The sequence below is a fragment of the Rhinoderma darwinii genome, chromosome 6 (genome assembly GCF_050947455.1).
Source record: "Rhinoderma darwinii isolate aRhiDar2 chromosome 6, aRhiDar2.hap1, whole genome shotgun sequence".
Lineage (NCBI taxonomy): Eukaryota > Metazoa > Chordata > Amphibia > Anura > Rhinodermatidae > Rhinoderma > Rhinoderma darwinii.
In genome coordinates, this window is record NC_134692.1 from 130,235,684 (window position 1) to 130,253,669 (window position 17,986).

At 45.0% G+C, this 17,986-nt stretch overlaps 1 long non-coding RNA gene across 1 annotated transcript in view; it reads left to right on the forward strand.

Moving 5' to 3' along the window:
• The first annotated feature begins 2,797 nt into the window (after positions 1–2,797).
• The window catches only part of LOC142656489 (uncharacterized), a 35,413-nt gene continuing 20,224 nt past the window's right edge, over positions 2,798–17,986 (forward strand). The window contains exons 1-2 of the long non-coding RNA XR_012849692.1: positions 2,798–3,231; positions 4,305–4,426. This is a non-coding gene — a long non-coding RNA (uncharacterized LOC142656489). The remainder of the gene's footprint in view (positions 3,232–4,304; positions 4,427–17,986) is intronic.

Here is a 17,986-nt window from a genome sequence, read left to right on the forward strand (position 1 = left end):
TTTGCTAATAATTTTTCTCTAGATCTCTGGCCGACCACACCTTTACCTTTCCCTGTCTTTTTGTTCCCCTCTCTCCATTCCCTCTTTCCACTTCTCAATTTTGTTTCCTCTTTTTACATGCTCTTATCATTACCGTCCTGACTGTTTGACATACTGCCTAGTACATTGCTGTATCAGTTGCGATATATTATATATTGTGTATCTCCCCCCCCTTTTTTTTTTTTGTGTGTTTATGCAATATATTTCCTTACTTTGTTGTAAAAACTCAATAAAACTTGTTGAAAAGAAAAATTATCTTTACTTTTTGAGATACAGCTGCTTTGTATCCTGTATACAGAGCAGCTGTATCTAGGGCTGAAACCTGAATCCGTTAGTTCAGCGGCACGGGATCAAAACTTAGATGTGATGGATAACAGGTGGATCCTGTGTGTCAGACACGCAGGACCTGCTGACACTGAACCCGCCAGTCCTGCTGACCTGACGGATTCAGGTCTCACTGCACGATACAGCTGCTCTGTATACAGAATCCAAACCAGCTGTATATCAAAAAGAAAAAAATATTTTTAATAAAATGTAAATTGCGTTAAACGCACTGATAGACATTTGTATAAAAAAATAAATTTAAAAAACAAACTATTTCAAAGGTGTGCATAGCCTTTAATGTACAATTATTTGTAAATGTAATATGTATCTGATGACATCACCTGTTTATTATATTGGCAGAAATATATAGTGAATTTGGTTGATATTGCGAAGTAACAAATTCTTCTTGGCAGTGTAACACATGGTTTTAGTCACAATGTTCGGTGACTTCTGGGCAAGGAAGAATATAGGACAGGGTTGTGAGTAGGCTATCCTTCAGCTACATTCAGATTGCTGCCCGAGCCTTGTCTCTAAATACTGTGGCCAAGGCAGAATTGCTTGTGGGCATAGCCCTGGCAAGCAGCACCCAGGACCTATGCCCTGCCAGTCCCTCTTAGATACGCCCCTGTAAGGGAACCCCTTCAAACAAACCTTAACCCACCATTCCTATGTTTTGGTTTTGGAACCCAAGATTCTAGGAAGATTTCTTGTCAATCCGAGACATTGGCAACTGTAGACCGCCTAAAGAGGATGCAAACTTTGTAGCTGGTGGGTAGTGGGTGGGTGGGTGGTAGGTGGGTGGCAGCCCACATGTGATTTAGGGCTTTTTTTTGTTTGTCTGGCCCCCTGACAGCATAACCACCTTACTGCCCTATACAAACGGGTCTACATTAAATAACCCTACAGCTTTGAAAATGTCATTGTGACAAACGTTCAATTCCAAAACACATTTGGGCCTTTTTAATTTTTCTAGACATGAATAGTTGCAGAAATAAAAAAAAAAAGTGGATTTTTAATTGTATTTTTTTTTTTCCTGAATGTAAAATATTCTCTGCGTTCATTGAATTCCTGTATGTCCCTTTCATCTTTTCAAGGATATTTGTAAGTAGCATTTCTGATTGATTAAACTGTGATGACAATTATGTATTTTTACTTCCATTGACGGGGATTGTAGTCTATGAGAAGGAAGATGTCGCTCCACAGAACAGATGTGATCTACTAGTATTTAATTACTCAGCCCCCATAAGAGCATCAAGAACAATAAGCCACTTAATTAGCCCAAATAATTTATATTTTCTATTAAATCTGGGCTATGGTGGCAGCAACAATTATTTATTATATTTATGATATTCTTATTGTAAGGATTTTTACATTACTATCATTCACTAGAACCAAAATAATATGGGCTCGATTTATCATAGCAACCAATCAGAGCTCAGCTTTCACTTCTTAAACTCCTGAGAAAAAATGAAAGCTACACTGTGATTGGTTGTGATTGGTTGCTATGGGCACCAAGGCCAGTATTTCTGTCAGACAGTTTGATAAATGGGACCAATGGGGCAGATTTACCAATCAAAATTCACCAGAATTAAACCAAAAGATGGGCCCACATATACTAAGATTTCATACTCCATACGTCAGTAGCCCGTAACATTTAGATGTGATTCATTTATTAAGAGGCGCATGCCTCTTAATAAAGTAGTTGCAACTACTGCTGTCCATGTGACTGACTTAGAAATATATGACTTTCCGCTAGAAATTACGCCATAATATGAAAAAAAAATCAGTCGGGCTGTTTCGACCCTGGCACTTTTTAAAACACCCCCCATTTTAAAAAAAAATGGTAGGTATGGCGGAAAAGTGCTAAAAAAAAATTTGCAATTTTTTTGCGCAAAACAGCCGTACGCCTAACTGCGGAACAATAATGCAGGAAAGCATATAATAAATGATGGCCATGGAGTATATGGCATGCGACAAATGTGTTTTAGACCCTTTTTACACCTTCAATAGTTTTGTAAAGTGTCATGATAAAGGGTTGTGGCTAAATGGCGACATTAATGAACTAAAAGACGTGAGCCATTCTTTGGCGCAAAAGATTAGTGTATATGTTTGTCAGCCTTGAGATAATGTAAGGAAGAGCAAAGGGGAAGATTTATTGAAAGTGGTGCAAAGGGAAAGGAAATAGCAACCAATCAGATTCCGGCTCTAATTGTTCAGAGGCTCTTTTGAAAATGAAAGACGCAATCTGATAGGTTGCTATGGGCAACTGCTTTACTGTACTTTAGCTGTGATAAATTTTCCCCAATCTATGTCCTTCTAATAAATTCAACACAATTTACACCATTTTCGCAGACTGAATTGCATTCATGCTACAACACTACTGATAAATCTCCATTGGGGGAGCTTTAATAATACTGGCGCGCCAGAACGGTCCCTTTAATGAAAATGGCGCAGGCGGTTTGACAGGATTTGACTGTATTTTTGCAAGTTTCTGTCAACAATACATAATACATAATACGTGGGAATTCTTGAGCTTTGCTTCGATGTATTGCTTAGGAATATAGTCAGTATGTACGTCTGTATACAGAGCCCGCAGACATGAGAGGAATGATAGAACCTTTAAATCCCTAATTATAGATGTAGGTGTGAGGCGATGCAGCAGCACTGTCCTCCCGAGGGATCGTTTGTCAGCAGTCCCGGTCAGAGGTGGAAAACATTAACCAGACATTCTCACATCCCTTAAAATCTTCTTCTTCCAGTTATTTTTCACAGATGAGCGCTGTAGGAAATCGTGGCATGAGCTGCAGTATCTCAAGAAAATAATCCGATATGTGTCATCTCAGTCTAATGGGATTTCTGTAAGGAAAGGTCCGCATTGATTAAATAAAAAATATGAGTGTTGATATCACTGTGGGACGTTGAAAGCTCTATTTAGTGCTGACCTTCTGGTGCTGCCTATGACAGGTCTCCTGGCGCCAATCTTCAGATGTTTTATCCAGTTTCCTTGCGACTCTGGGTAAACAGTTATGTGGAGTGCAGCGTAGAAAAAGATTAAGAGCCTACGTTTGGCGTATACCCCGGAAAAAGCTCTTGGTTTATACGCCAAACGTATACATAGCTGTGTACGTTTTTTGGTTTTACAATGGGAGCCTGTTAGCGATGTATCCCACTATATACATTGGGATACATTGCAGCCTTTTATTAGGCTACGTTCACATGTGCATCGGAGGCTCGATTAGGGGCCTCCGTCGCATATCTGGCAGGGTTTACCAGAGTTTACTGGAGACAATAGCGCAACAAATCACAGACACCCCGATGGAAAGCCGACGGAACCTATTAAAGTCAATGGGTTTTGTCGGCAAAAGGCTGTGTCCGATGTGCAAAAGGAACCCTTGGTGCCGTTATTCACTTGTTCTGCTCCTCTGACAGAGCAGAACAACGGAACAGCACAACGCAGGTGTGAACATAGCCTTAAAGCTACACAGTACATCGGTTGATCCAGACGTATACTTCCAACATAGGCTGTTAACATGGTGTACCATCATTACCAATGAAAATGATAAAGTAATAGAACCCTCCTGACTAATGCTAGCCATAGGTAAACAGATTTTGCCATTGTCAAAAGGTAAGGCCCCACGGAGCGTCATTAACACATCAGCGATGTCTCTAAAAAGCGTGTCGACACGCTGTTTGGCGCTGTTGTCAAATTGCTTGTTAATGGCTGCGCAATGTTGTAGGTAAAACTGCTCGGTGCCTGTAAAATTGTACGACCATAAGGGTATATTTTGCAGGTATACAGTAGTTTTACCCACAACATCGCGTGGTTAATAAACAAGCAATTTGACAACCGTGCTGAACAGTGAGCTGGGTCAATGCCGCTCCGTGGGGCCTTACCCAAGCTACCCAATTAATGAGCTAAATAGACTGTTCTCTCCCTGAAGGTGAACATGCAATTGGACAGCTTCTGGAGTGGCTAATGGCACCGGTGAGGTGAGGGACCCAGGTCAAGTTCTCCCGATCACCATTGCCTATGGGTGAAGTGAATCTTTTCATAACTCTCCAGGTACTACAATGTTAGCAAAGAAGGTAAAAGGTATTTTTGCTTTGGGACTTCTAGGTAGATATAGACGGAAACAATGAGATAGATAGATAGATAGATAGATAGATAGATAGATAGATAGATAGATAGATAGATAGATAGATAGATAGATAGATAGATAGATAGATAGATAGATAGATAGATAGATAGATAGATATGAGATAGATAGATAGATAGATAGATAGATAGATAGATAGATAGATAGATAGATAGATAGATAGATAGATAGATAGATAGATAGATAGATAGATAGATAGATAGATAGATAGATAGATATGTAGATAGATAGATAGATAGATAGATAGATAGATAGATGTTAGATAGATAGATAGATAGATAGATAGAGATATGGGACTAGATAGATAGATAGATAGATAGATAGATAGATAGATAGATAGATAGATAGATAGATAGGAGAAGGATAGATAGATAGATAGATAGATAGATAGATAGATAGATAATGAGATAGATAAATACACGTCAGATAGATATATTTTACCTTCACTCTGAACATTAGCATCAAATCCCACGACGTGTTCATGTAGCGATAGTTTTTTCTATAATCTGACCAATACTGGTGAGTGTGCGGCTGGCCAAAATGACCATTTCCATCCATGAAGAAATTTATCTGAGCTGCTTAATAACTTTTCATCATAAAACACTATTATCTTTACATTATTGGTGTGTTTTCATTGAAGATTCTGTTATAGGGAATTGCAGGTTTATTAGGCCGCTTGGCGCGTTTTGTGCCATTTTCAGCATCTCTTAAAAGCATGAACACGTTTGATAAATCTCACCCATTCCTAAATAATTCTTCATCTTTCTACCTTTATATGTTCTCTCTGCATCTTATTTTGCCGGTACGAAATCCTCTCCGTTCATCCCCCCCCCCCTCTCCTCTTCTCTTATTCTGAAATTACAATTATTTTTTTTATATCTAGCCTGTAAAATCATATGGCCAAGGTCTTGTACAGATTACTGCATTTTATCACTTGTACTTACATCACAGTGTCATTTCTCCATGCGTCTCACTCATTTATTAGTAGGGAAGATCACAAGCACCACTGAAAATATTAACATTTAAATATTAGCTGGTGGGGAAAGCCATTATATAGCTTATCACCCGCTTCTTAAGGGGACATGAACCTTAAAATCTTATTGCAATTTGCTATGTCTGTGAATGCATTGTATCGCTTTCTGTTATCAGCCATTGCAGGCAGGGGAGATATTGAATATTGCAGTGTATTTCAATAAGATAACTGTCAGTAAGTCAATAAAAATCCCTGTCCTTATGATCATTACTTATTCTAGGTCGGAGAGCATCCAGAAACATTTACATACATATGTGTAAATTATATTTCTGCTTCTTTTTATGATCTATTTTATTAACTGTTTGTTTTTTTTTAAAATTTGATTTGTTTTAAAGTAGTATGAGCGATATGAATTAGTGAAATGGATAGATATGAACTGGATAGTTACCTGAGATAAATACAGGATACATATAATATGAGATATATACAATAGATAGATTAGATAGATTAGATAGATAGATAGATAGATAGATAGATAGATACATTTGCCAGTGCAGACAAAGCACATCTATCTATCTATCTATCTATCTATCTATCTATCTATCTATCTATCTATCTATCTATCTATCTATCTATCTATCTATCTATCTATCTATCTATCTATCTATCTATCTATCTATCTATCTATCTATCTATCTATCTATCTATCTATCTATCTATCTATCTATCTATCACTATGTCTTTGCTTTATGTAAATCTTCTTGCTGTGCAGAAATCAGCACTGCATGTTCTGACTAGACGGTTTCTGTTCATACACTCTTAACAAGCAAAGCTGCATTGTAAAGCATGGGGAACAGGGTAATAGCCGGAGCCTCTGATGAGATTGAAGGTCAATTTCACATTACCACAAACTCCTTGTAGGGACTGTAACTTGCTGATTTTGATGCTCCTGTACCGACATTGACACAGCAGTAGTCCGCGTGGGTGCAGCAGCATGACCTGCCTAAGTAGAGTCGTGTGTTAGTGCACCTTCCCTTATCCCTACCAATCCCTTCACCCCCACCTTTAGGAAAAAGACACGTGACACCGAGGTTGGATGTGAAATGGCCACAGCAGCCGTTTTATTAATTTCACAGTTTTAAAACCAAATTAAATCCGAAACATTCGGATAACTAATTAGGAATCCACCAGAGAATTCCTCCTAATAATTCACATGACCCAACATGGGTCAGAATCATAAATAACAATTTAACGTTAACATTAGACCGAGCAGGGGCAGTCCTTGAAGCCATTTTAGATATTCCTTTTTTACACACCTCGAGTTAGCCATCTGCAAACCACCAATTACCTCCAGCCGTAAACCAGCTCGGAGGCACCGCTCACCTCTGCAGATGGCTCCAACCACCAGAAGTCCACTTCAAGGGGATAACACCCGATGAAGCCTTCAAGTGCTATACCGACCACTAGAAGTCCACTTCAAAGGGATAACACCCGATGAAGCCTTCGAGTGATATACCTTCCACCAGAAGACCACTTCAAAGGGATAACACCCGATGAAGTCTTCAACCATGTACCTTTTTTGGGGGACGCATACCCCCGATGCGACGCCCCCACCAATTTTGTACTGACTGGCCTCAAGGACTCCCCCCGCCAGCTGCCATGACACCAGGACCTACTCCGAATGAAAAGAAAAAAAAAAAAAAAAACATGTTAAATAAGCACACAATAAAATTGCCACACTCATAAACAGACTTAATAAAGACCACAAGGGATAACACCAAATGGGAGGGAGGGTGGGAGCTTACTTGTGTGAGTGTTACTTCTCCCGCTGCTTCCGGCTCACTGCCGAAAAACAGCGGGAAGCTCCGTAACGGCCCCTAACTCCTCCCTGTCCCTCCTCCACCTCTAACTTTCCCTACAAAGTTAACCCTTTCCCTCCTAGGGCTGTCATGGAGGCTTCCCTCCTAAGCCCTGCAGGCTGCGTCCAGCCTCGTCTTGACCTGCCTAAGTAGAGTCGTGTGTTAGTGCACCTTCCCTTATCCCTACCAATCCCTTCACCCCCACCTTTAGGAAAAAGACACGTGACACCGAGGTTGGATGTGAAATGGCCACAGCAGCCGTTTTATTAATTTCACAGTTTTAAAACCAAATTAAATCCGAAACATTCGGATAACTAATTAGGAATCCACCAGAGAATTCCTCCTAATAATTCACATGACCCAACATGGGTCAGAATCATAAATAACAATTTAACGTTAACATTAGACCGAGCAGGGGCAGTCCTTGAAGCCATTTTAGATATTCCTTTTTTACACACCTCGAGTTAGCCATCTGCAAACCACCAATTACCTCCAGCCGTAAACCAGCTCGGAGGCACCGCTCACCTCTGCAGATGGCTCCAACCACCAGAAGTCCACTTCAAGGGGATAACACCCGATGAAGCCTTCAAGTGCTATACCGACCACTAGAAGTCCACTTCAAAGGGATAACACCCGATGAAGCCTTCGAGTGATATACCTTCCACCAGAAGACCACTTCAAAGGGATAACACCCGATGAAGTCTTCAACCATGTACCTTTTTTGGGGGACGCATACCCCCGATGCGACCCCCCCACCAATTTTGTACTGACTGGCCTCAAGGACTCCCCCCGCCACAGCGAAACAGGCCTTGACCACCTTAAGCCTGTGAGTTCCGCCACACCACCACCGCCCTTTCAATTCCTTCTGCTATTGCCAAGCTCCACAGATCAATCCCAACCTCGGTCAAATGAACCCCATCGCTCCTCCAGTAGTTCCCCACTCCTGACTCCAAGTCCCTGTGCCGAACACAAATGCCCCCGTTTTTGGCTACAAATCGGGACACCGCGCGATTAACCTTAATGCGAGCCTTATTGACTCTTTCCACTGACCTAGCCAGCCGCCAATGTTTTCTTGGGACAATGTCCGACCACACAATTACCAACCTGGGATAAGAAACCCACAAACACAACATATCGTGTTTAATATCCCGCACCAACTCACGAAAAGGGCGGACACCCAAATCGTTCCCACCCACGTGCAAGACCAAGATCTCCGGGACCCTATCAAGCCGGGCATATGTCTGGAATTCCGCTAACACCCTACTCCACGACATACCTCTAAATCCCAGCCAATGCAAAACCGCATCCTGTCGCGGAATGCGCAACTGGCGACCGTCCGGGCGGACGTCCGCCCTCAAAGCCCCCCAATGCACGTAAGAGTGGCCCAGCAACCACACCAAACACGGAGGCGGATCTGAAACGGAAAAGCAAGTTAAATACCACCACACAAAACATTCTTATAAGTGCAAACGGCAAAACTCATAACAGATGGGGGCGGACATAAGACCTAAATCTGTTGGACTCCCAACGACCGATGCGCCGCACCCCCTCATCATCCAACCCCCAGCGCCCTGCTTCCGTTGCTGCGCCAATCCTGAAGGAATGAGATGAGTACGCGTCTGCCGCAACACCGACCGCCGCCAAGCATTTTTTGAATACAGCTCTAAATTGAAATCTAGACAAAAATAACCCGTCCTCGTGACATAGCAATGGCAACTCCAGAGACCCCACTTGTGGCTTAAAACCCTGCCTGCACGCCACCGGGCACATAGCCGAACCCGGGAGAGCGAACAACACTATCAGCTTCCCCTTTCCTAATTGGTCAGTTTTTGACCGACGCAACCATACCTCCAACCGATCTGTATATAGGCTCACGTCTCTCAGTCTCAACCCCCCAGCTTGCTTGGTACTCGGCGAAACCAACTCGCCGATTCTAAATGCCCCAAAGAACGCCAAAGAAAAAGCTAACCGAAATAACCTCATCTCGGCCGAAGAACGACAGACCGATGCTAATGATCCGCCCAAAGAGCTCAGCAGAGAAAACGACACAGGCCTTCTACGATCCGCCTCGACCCTACCTCGGCGCAAACCCTTCAAAGCCTGCCCCACTAAGAATTCCTTAGACACATCCCTAAAGCCCCGTAACTTGAAACCAAACGCCACCGCCGACATGAAACGGTTAACCTTTGCCAATGAAAACCCCGCCTCCCAGGCGTCCCCTAACCAGTACAAAAGTGCCACCAACCTGTCTCTATCCGTGTTGACGTCACCCAACTCTCTTACCCACTCCTCCCACTGCCTCCAGCAAGCAGAATAAGCACTCCACGTTGAGCGCGCCAAAGACCTTTTCACCAATCGTTCTACGGGACCGAGACCAGATCCCAAAGATGTTCCGGGCAGACCAAACCGAGACGTTCCGCTCCCGGTGCCAATTGCCGAAACCGGTCCCACTGCGAGCGAGAAAGAGCATCAGCGATACAATTCCGTACCCCCGGCACGTGCACCGCCACCACCCACGCGTTCAATGACAAGCACACCAACACTAAATGTCGCAACAACTGAATTACCGGAGGAGAGGACGCCGTGATGTTGTTAATGGCCAGCACCACCCCCATGTTGTCGCAGTAAAAACGAACCTTCTTATCCCTGAGCCTGTCCCCCCAGATGGTCGCCGCAACCACGATGGGGAACAGCTCGAGCAGGGCCAGATTCCGCGTGAGTCCACTGGACACCCAGCTAGCCGGCCATTGACCCGCGCACCACGGACCCCCCCCATAAGCTCCAAAACCGCCCGCTCCAGCTGCATCCGTAAAAATATTCAAATCACTCGTATCCTGCGCTGGAGCCATCCATAGCGACCGACCGTTATACTGGCCCAAGAAGTCATCCCATACCTGCAAATCAGCCCGATGCTCCTCCTTGAGCCGTACGAAGTGATGTGCCGCACGCACTCTCGCCGTAGCCGCCGCCAACCGTCTACCGAACACCCTCCCCATTGGCATAATCCGGCAGGCGAAATTCAACTTCCCCAGCAACGACTGAATCTCCCGCAGCGTAATTTTCTTTAACTTGCAAGCCCGACGTACCTCCTGACTCAAAGCCCCCAACTTATCCATCGGAAGACGACACTCCATAGCCACCGAATCTATCTCAATTCCCAAAAAACAAATCGTCGTTACCGGGCCCTCAGTCTTTTCTGGCGCCAAAGGGATCCCAAAATCCCTCGCAACCTTCTGCAGTGCGTGAAGCAGATTACCGCAAACGGGCAAACCCCCCGGGCCGACGCACAAGAAATCGTCTAAGTAATGTATCAACGAATCGACCCCGGCTACACCCTTCGTCACCCACTCCACGAAGCTACTAAAAGCCTCGAAGTACGCGCAAGAAAGGGAACACCCCATCGGAAGGCACCGATCCACGTAAAAAGCCCCATTCCAAAAACAACCCAACAGCCGTTGGCTTTCTGGATGAACTGGCAACAACCTGAACGCCGCCTCGATGTCGGTTTTTGCGAGCAGCGCGCCTGGACCCGCAGCACGAACTAACCCCACCGCTTTATCGAATGAGGTATACACTACGGAGCACAACTCATGATCAATCCCGTCATTTACCGACAAACCCTTGGGAAACGATAAGTGCTGAATCAACCGGAATTTTTGGGGCTCGCGCTTTGGAACAATACCCAATGGGGACACGACTAAATCCTTTATGGGCGGATCAATAAAAGGCCCCGCCATGCGGCCTAACGAAACTTCTTTAAACAACTTTTTTGACACGACCTCAGCATGCAAGTAGGCCGATTTAAGGTTCCTCCGCGTAACCGGGACCTCATAAGGAGGCGGAGGAATAATAAAACCAACACTAAACCCTTCGTAAAGCAACTTCGCCGCAGCCCTATCCGGATACTCATTTAGATAGGGGGCCATCCTTTCCACCCTCACCGGTGACAACCCCTTGACCAGCCGAGGAGGACTGGTTCCCTGACCTCTTTTTTCGCATACATTTTGCCGCCCCATGGGATGCACCATTACACTCCGAACACACGTGCTTGAACTTGCACGTGGCCCCAAACTTACACTGGCCATCGTTGAATTGCCAGCAGAATCCCAACTTTGCCCCACCGCCCTGTCCGACCTGACTGGACTGGCCCCCTTGGCCAACGCTCCCGGGAAAGGGCTGCCTAACCGGAGCCGTGACCCTTAACCAGAGAGCAATATCCTTCTGGTCCCACTGAATCGCCGGCCGAACCGCTTTACGCTGACGGAATTGCTCATCGTATCTGAGCCAAGCCTGCCCTCCGTACACCCGATGAGCCTCCCCAATGGCGTCAAAATAACAAAACAACGCCGAACAATTTTCCGGCGCCTTTTCTCCTATTACACTGGCTAAGATGGCGAACGCCTGCGACCAATTAACGAACGTCTGCGGGATAAGCCTATACCGCCGACGCTCCTCCTCGTCCTTCTTGCTCTCATCCCGCTTGCTCCTATCCAAATTGAATTTAGCAAGCGGCAGAAGAGAAAAAATCTCAACGTATTCGTCCTTCCAAATACGCTCACGCACCTCCTGCTTTAAGTGCGCCCCCAACGGACCTTCAAAGCAAACATACACCTCCCCGCAAGCACGATCATCAATACGCACCCGATCGCCGTCTTTTTGGGCCTCGGTCTGTACCGACACCGCGACCGCCTCCGTAGCCGCCATTACGGGACGCGCCTGTAACAGTCCCACTTCCCTGGGGCCTTCCCAAACTACCGCCGGGGACACCTCCGTAACTACTGGCGCCGCCGCCCTATCTAGACGCCCGACCAGCTCCCGCAAGCAACCCACCAAGTCCGCTAGACCCGCGCCGTCGCGCCCGCCCGCGCCACTACCGGCCACCGATGCGACGCTAGCAGCCCCCCTGCCGACACCCGACATAAAAATCGCTGGATACGACAAAGATGGAGTTATGCACTCACCGGGCTGCACAGGCGCTGTGTTCCCGTCAGCCGGACCATCCTGCCCTCGCCGATACACGTCTATTTCACCGTCTTCCAGCTCCTCTCTCGCCGACGACTGGCCATCCCACCGACATCTCCGAACCGGGGATGATGACGCGCTGGCAGATGGGCCGGCAACCTGCCGCCCGACCGCTGGGATCCAAACTTCCGACCGGACCTGTTGCCTCGACGTCGCTGCAGGTCTAGGCGTCCGTCTCGACGATCCTGATGAAGCCTGCCCCCTGGCCGGAGCATCACCAGGCGGGGCGGCCGTAACCAGTCTTCCCGATCTTGCATCTGATGGGGGGGGGTGACAGGGAGCCCGGCCTGCGACTCCCTGAGAACCGCCGGACCCCGTCGCGGCCTGGGATTCCTGCCAGGACGCAGGGCCTGGGAAGGGACGGTCCTCCCAGCTGCCTGGCCTGCAGCGTCCATATTAGGGCTCCCCCTGCGACGCCGTGTCCGCGGGACCACCTCAGGGCTGAGGCGTTCTGGAGGTCGGGACCGCCGGGAGCGACGGGCAGACCCGGCCTGAGTCGCCGTCACCCCCGGCGACGCTCTCTGCCTCCTCTGAGCAGGAGCGGGTGTTGTAGACTCCCCCCCCGCCGCCATATTACTGCCAGGAAGGGGGCCGGGGGAGGGGAGCCTGTCCCCCACTGCAACAGACCTCATATGCCGTGCCTGACGTGGCGAATCGGCGTCGGGGATCATTGTAAGTGCAGCCACGGTCTCCTCCAACCAACCGGGACCGTGGTGCACAGCAGCGGCACGCAGCCGCGCAAGAATCTCAGCCTCAGACATGCAGTACAGAGCGGGGCAACGGGAGCTTACTTGTGTGAGTGTTACTTCTCCCGCTGCTTCCGGCTCACTGCCGAAAAACAGCGGGAAGCTCCGTAACGGCCCCCTAACTCCTCCCTGTCCCTCCTCCACCTCTAACTTTCCCTACAAAGTTAACCCTTTCCCTCCTAGGGCTGTCATGGAGGCTTCCCTCCTAAGCCCTGCAGGCTGCGTCCAGCCTCGTCTTGAGCTGTGGCTTTTCAGCAGGAGCTCTGGAGCCATGGGGGAGCTGTAATATATCGGAGAGATAATATAAACTAGTCTAGACGCCTAGTGTTAAATTCCGGCATATCCAGCATATAACTACTTTTGCCAGAATAATGGGTTTTCGGCCCATAAAGTTCTGGATTGAAGTTATTGTATTGTGGCTTCAAATCTAATAATTTTGGCAAGTATTTTTGCCTGTAGGAAAGCAGAAATATAAATCGTGTGCAAGTACATAATACAGAATACAGTACTATAAAACCGACCTGTGCAGCTGCACAAGGGCCAAGTAGGTAAGGGGGCCCACTGCCACCACCTGCTGGTATTAGAGTATATGTAAGGGACTGACCAGATGGGGGGCTTTAAAATGAGCGATTAGAGAGCAGGGGGCCCATATACTGTTCTCGCACAGGGGCCTCTGTTGTCTGTGTACGCTCCTGTTATTTGCATGTGTATACTAATGTCTCACAGTAATATAGTGCTAATACTCAACCAACTCAACTATTTTACCCGATAGAACAAGTATTACTCAGTGCATTCGCTTTTATCATGATATAAGACTCCTGTAAGTAATAATCCCATCCCATTGGTTGCAAGTAATAATATATGCACCCCATCTAGAGAATATAGATATTACAAATTCCAGATAGGATGATTCATAGGTGTAAACTATCACTTCTCTCAGTTATCACAAAAAACAAATGTGTCTAGTTGCTCATTTGCAGCTGATTCTATTAACCCAAATTTTATAAGACCGCTGCGGCGATGTGATAATTCAGTAGTGTGTACAGATGACTGGCAATATTACAGGCACAGTGCAGACGAGCTTGGCGGCTGCTGCTCTATGAATGTTTCATGAAATAATTTGAGGTTTGTTTCCAAATTTTGGTTTTCTAACAAGTCCCGTAGGTCGGTCACAGACAGCTGTATTTTCGGGCCCACAACCGGACAGCCCCTTCCCTATGGTTGTACTGAACTGATCAGAGGAGCGGCTTCCAGCATTGTGAGGTTGCCTAAGTAGCCGGACCTCCCGCTTTCTCAGCCGCCTCTCCCGCCATTCCTTTTAAATTTCTGAGATGAGACGTGGCCGCGACCATCGTGGGCGGTACCCTTTAAATTATACTTCCCTTTTTTTCGTAGAGAAGGTGAGGAGCTGACCTTCTTAAAGCCACAGCCATAACTATAGTGGGTGCAGAGGTAGCATCCGCACCTGGCCCCGATACCACATAAGGCAACATTAGTATTACCCATGCCCCACGGTAGGTTGGAGACCCTGTGACAGGTTTTGGGTGAGAGCCCAGCAGCTCCAAGTTATTTTTCTACTTGGAGCCATCATTGACACCACTAGTTGTCAGGCTCACTAGAGATTGCTGGATAATTTTGGATCATGCATATTTAAGAAGACCTGTCACCCGTGTTTTGTTTTATTTCAAATAATAAAGTTATTCTATATGCAAATCAAGCTTAACACCATACAATATTACATTGCGTTATACTTCAGAGCTGCATTCATAATTCTGCTGGTTGTTATTGGAAACAGTCAACAAACTTGTTGACAGATACACCCCTAACAGACTAATTGAGCTTCTATAATGCAGCAAGATCATTTTTCCTATAGTTAACAATCATAATCTGTGCAGATATTGATTAAAGTGAAATCTTGGAGATTTCAGCTCTGAAGTCTGCCAATTTCTAAATCATCTCTGGACTATAATACAGTCCGTGATTCCAGATGATCAGTACAAGACAAGTAATGTAATGTATTTAGAAAGATACCCTACTTTTTATATAGATCGTATACTGTAAATTAGGGTTGAAGGTGGACTTTGTGTAATATCATTTTAGGGTTTATAGCAGTTTTAACAGCAGGCTGGTTATACATTCTTCTGGCATGCCCTGACAACCGCTGCTGACAGAGCATGCTGGGGGTTGTAGTTTTGCAACAGCTAGAAAGCCACACTTTAGAGAGAACACCTTTAGACAGTTCACTTTAAGTCATACAATATATCAGGGCACTCTGAGTTAATAAAGGGGTGGGGGGTCAGCTGTTCAGCATACTCATCTATTAGCCAGCGGAGAACAACTACAAAAGTGTCTCTCGCTCTGGAGGACCCGGCATTGTGTAATGCTATATTTCTCCTGCGGTGGTGCTGCAGAGAAGCAGCTGATCTCTGAAGGTTACAGCAGCAGTCGTACTGTGATCATCTTCACAGGTTTCTGTTAATGTTCAAAGACCTAGTTTCTTATTCCATATATTTAAGTACAATGAGCTCCATGGACTCTATTTTATGTGTGGGTAGAGTTCTTTACTGAGATAATGTTTAGCAGTAAAATAACCTGACAGAACTGGCACCGGATATTTTGTAATCTGAATATATCCATTATAATTCTTGCCTGAATTGCAGCCAATTCACAGCTGGTCAATGAGTAATAAACATGGCTAATGGTCTTAAATTTAGTTTAAACTGCGTTGTGCATTTAAAGGATCAGTGAAAGCCAAATCACCTTTGAAATGGGATTTGTGAAAATAAAACACTGTGTGAATAGTTGAACTAATGTTATAAATGTCGCTATAGCTGTGTGGACGAATAGCTGCCATAGCGCCCATGAAACAGCTGCTGAAAAATAAGTTGTAAGATAGTTTATTACATATGGCCCCGCCCCCGCTTAAGCCAAAAGTAATATAACCTAGTCCAAGTGGGCAATGCGACAAACCTCTCTATAGCCGTGACTCCTAAGATGCATGAAAATTTCATTTTCTAACAAGTCAGTAGATTGGAGGGCATTTCATCTGACCCTCTAAGTGGCATTTTTAGTGGGGGCTATTAGTGAAAGCAATTGTTGACACAGCTTTGCTTTTATAGGAAATCACATTGAAGGCACTATACTGATGATGTATATAATTAATTTATACTAGCACCCCCCCTTCTTGAATATATACACAGCGCTACCCCCACCTAAAAAAAATAATATATTTCACTTACCTTGCCCCGTTCCCACGGCGGCCGCTCCAGCTAGACGCATGTGAATCCTCTGGACTAGACGCATGCGCAGACCGGCGTGATGCAGTACCTCATCACGCTGGCCTGCGCAGGGAGTCTTCCCAGCGCCTTATAGGCTGCAGGCCTAACGTGGCCTGCAGCCTATAATATTCATTTGTATCTGAGTCCTGAGGACTCAGATACAAATGAATGCGGCTGCCACTAGCACCGGTGCCCCTTCCGGTGCTAGCGACGCCACCGGGCATGAGGGAGCCCGTGCGGTCATGTGAGGTCCGGGTCGCCTGAATCGCCCTAATGATGATCCGCCACTGGTCAGACACACAGATAGATAGACAGACAGATAGATAGATAGATAGATAGATAGATAGATAGATAGATAGATAGATAGATAGATAGATAGATATTTCCAAACGAATATGCAGCACAACACAGGTTCCAATTCAGCGAAAAAGGTTTAATCACCCATACGTCAGTGCAACGTTTCAGCCCACATGGGCCTTTCTCAAGCATCTGATGATAGATAGATAGATAGATAGATAGATAGATAGGTAGATAGATAGATAGATAGATAGATAGATAGATAGATAGATAGATAGATAGATAGATAGATAGATAGATAGATAGATAGATAGATAGATAGGTAGGTAGGTAGGTAGATAGATAGATAGATAGATAGATAGATAGATAGATAGATAGATAGATAGATAGATAGATGATAGATAGATAGATAGATAGATAGATAGATAGATAGATAGATAGATAGATAGATAGATAGATAGATAGATAGATAGATATGAGTAGATAGATAGATAGATAGATAGATAGATAGATAGATAGATAGATAGATAGATAGATAGATAGATAGATAGATATGAGATAGATAGATATGAGATAGATAGATAGATAGATAGATAGATAGATAGATAGATAGATAGATAGATAGATAGATAGATAGATAGATAGATAGATAGATAGATAGATATGATATAGAGCCACGACCTCCGGTCCCAAAATTTAGAAATCCAAAGAATAGGCAGCACTCCACATCATAATATCAAAAGTCAAAAAAGTTTATTCACCCATATGGCAAAGTGCAACGTTTCAGCCCCAGCATGGGCCTATCTCAAGCAATTTCAACAATGTACAACAAAGGGTTTAAATATCATATGACATGTATTTACATGATTATCCCCATTAAGTGAAAAACAGCATAAATATATACATTTTGAATTGTGGAAACGTATTGTATATATCTCCCCAGTGAGTACAAAAGTGCCAAGTTCATAATAATATACATTAAAAGTTATATACATGAGCTGACCCATCTAAGCCTTTCTCAATATATAATTGATCAATCACAATTCCATATAAAAAACACATGTTATAATATAAATTTCAATTAATAACTCACTGCCCGGAAGTCCATGACAGTCATAGTGCCCTGTATCTCGAGGCCAAATTCAGCGTCTAACTGTTCATACTGCACATGTCTACACACCTGTTTTGATCCAGTGCTCGAGCCCTGTGACGTAGTCATTAGAAGGGCCGGTGAACTACCTTACTGGACCGCGCGTGTTTACAAGGGTACCAAGCCTCCTCAGCAGTCAAC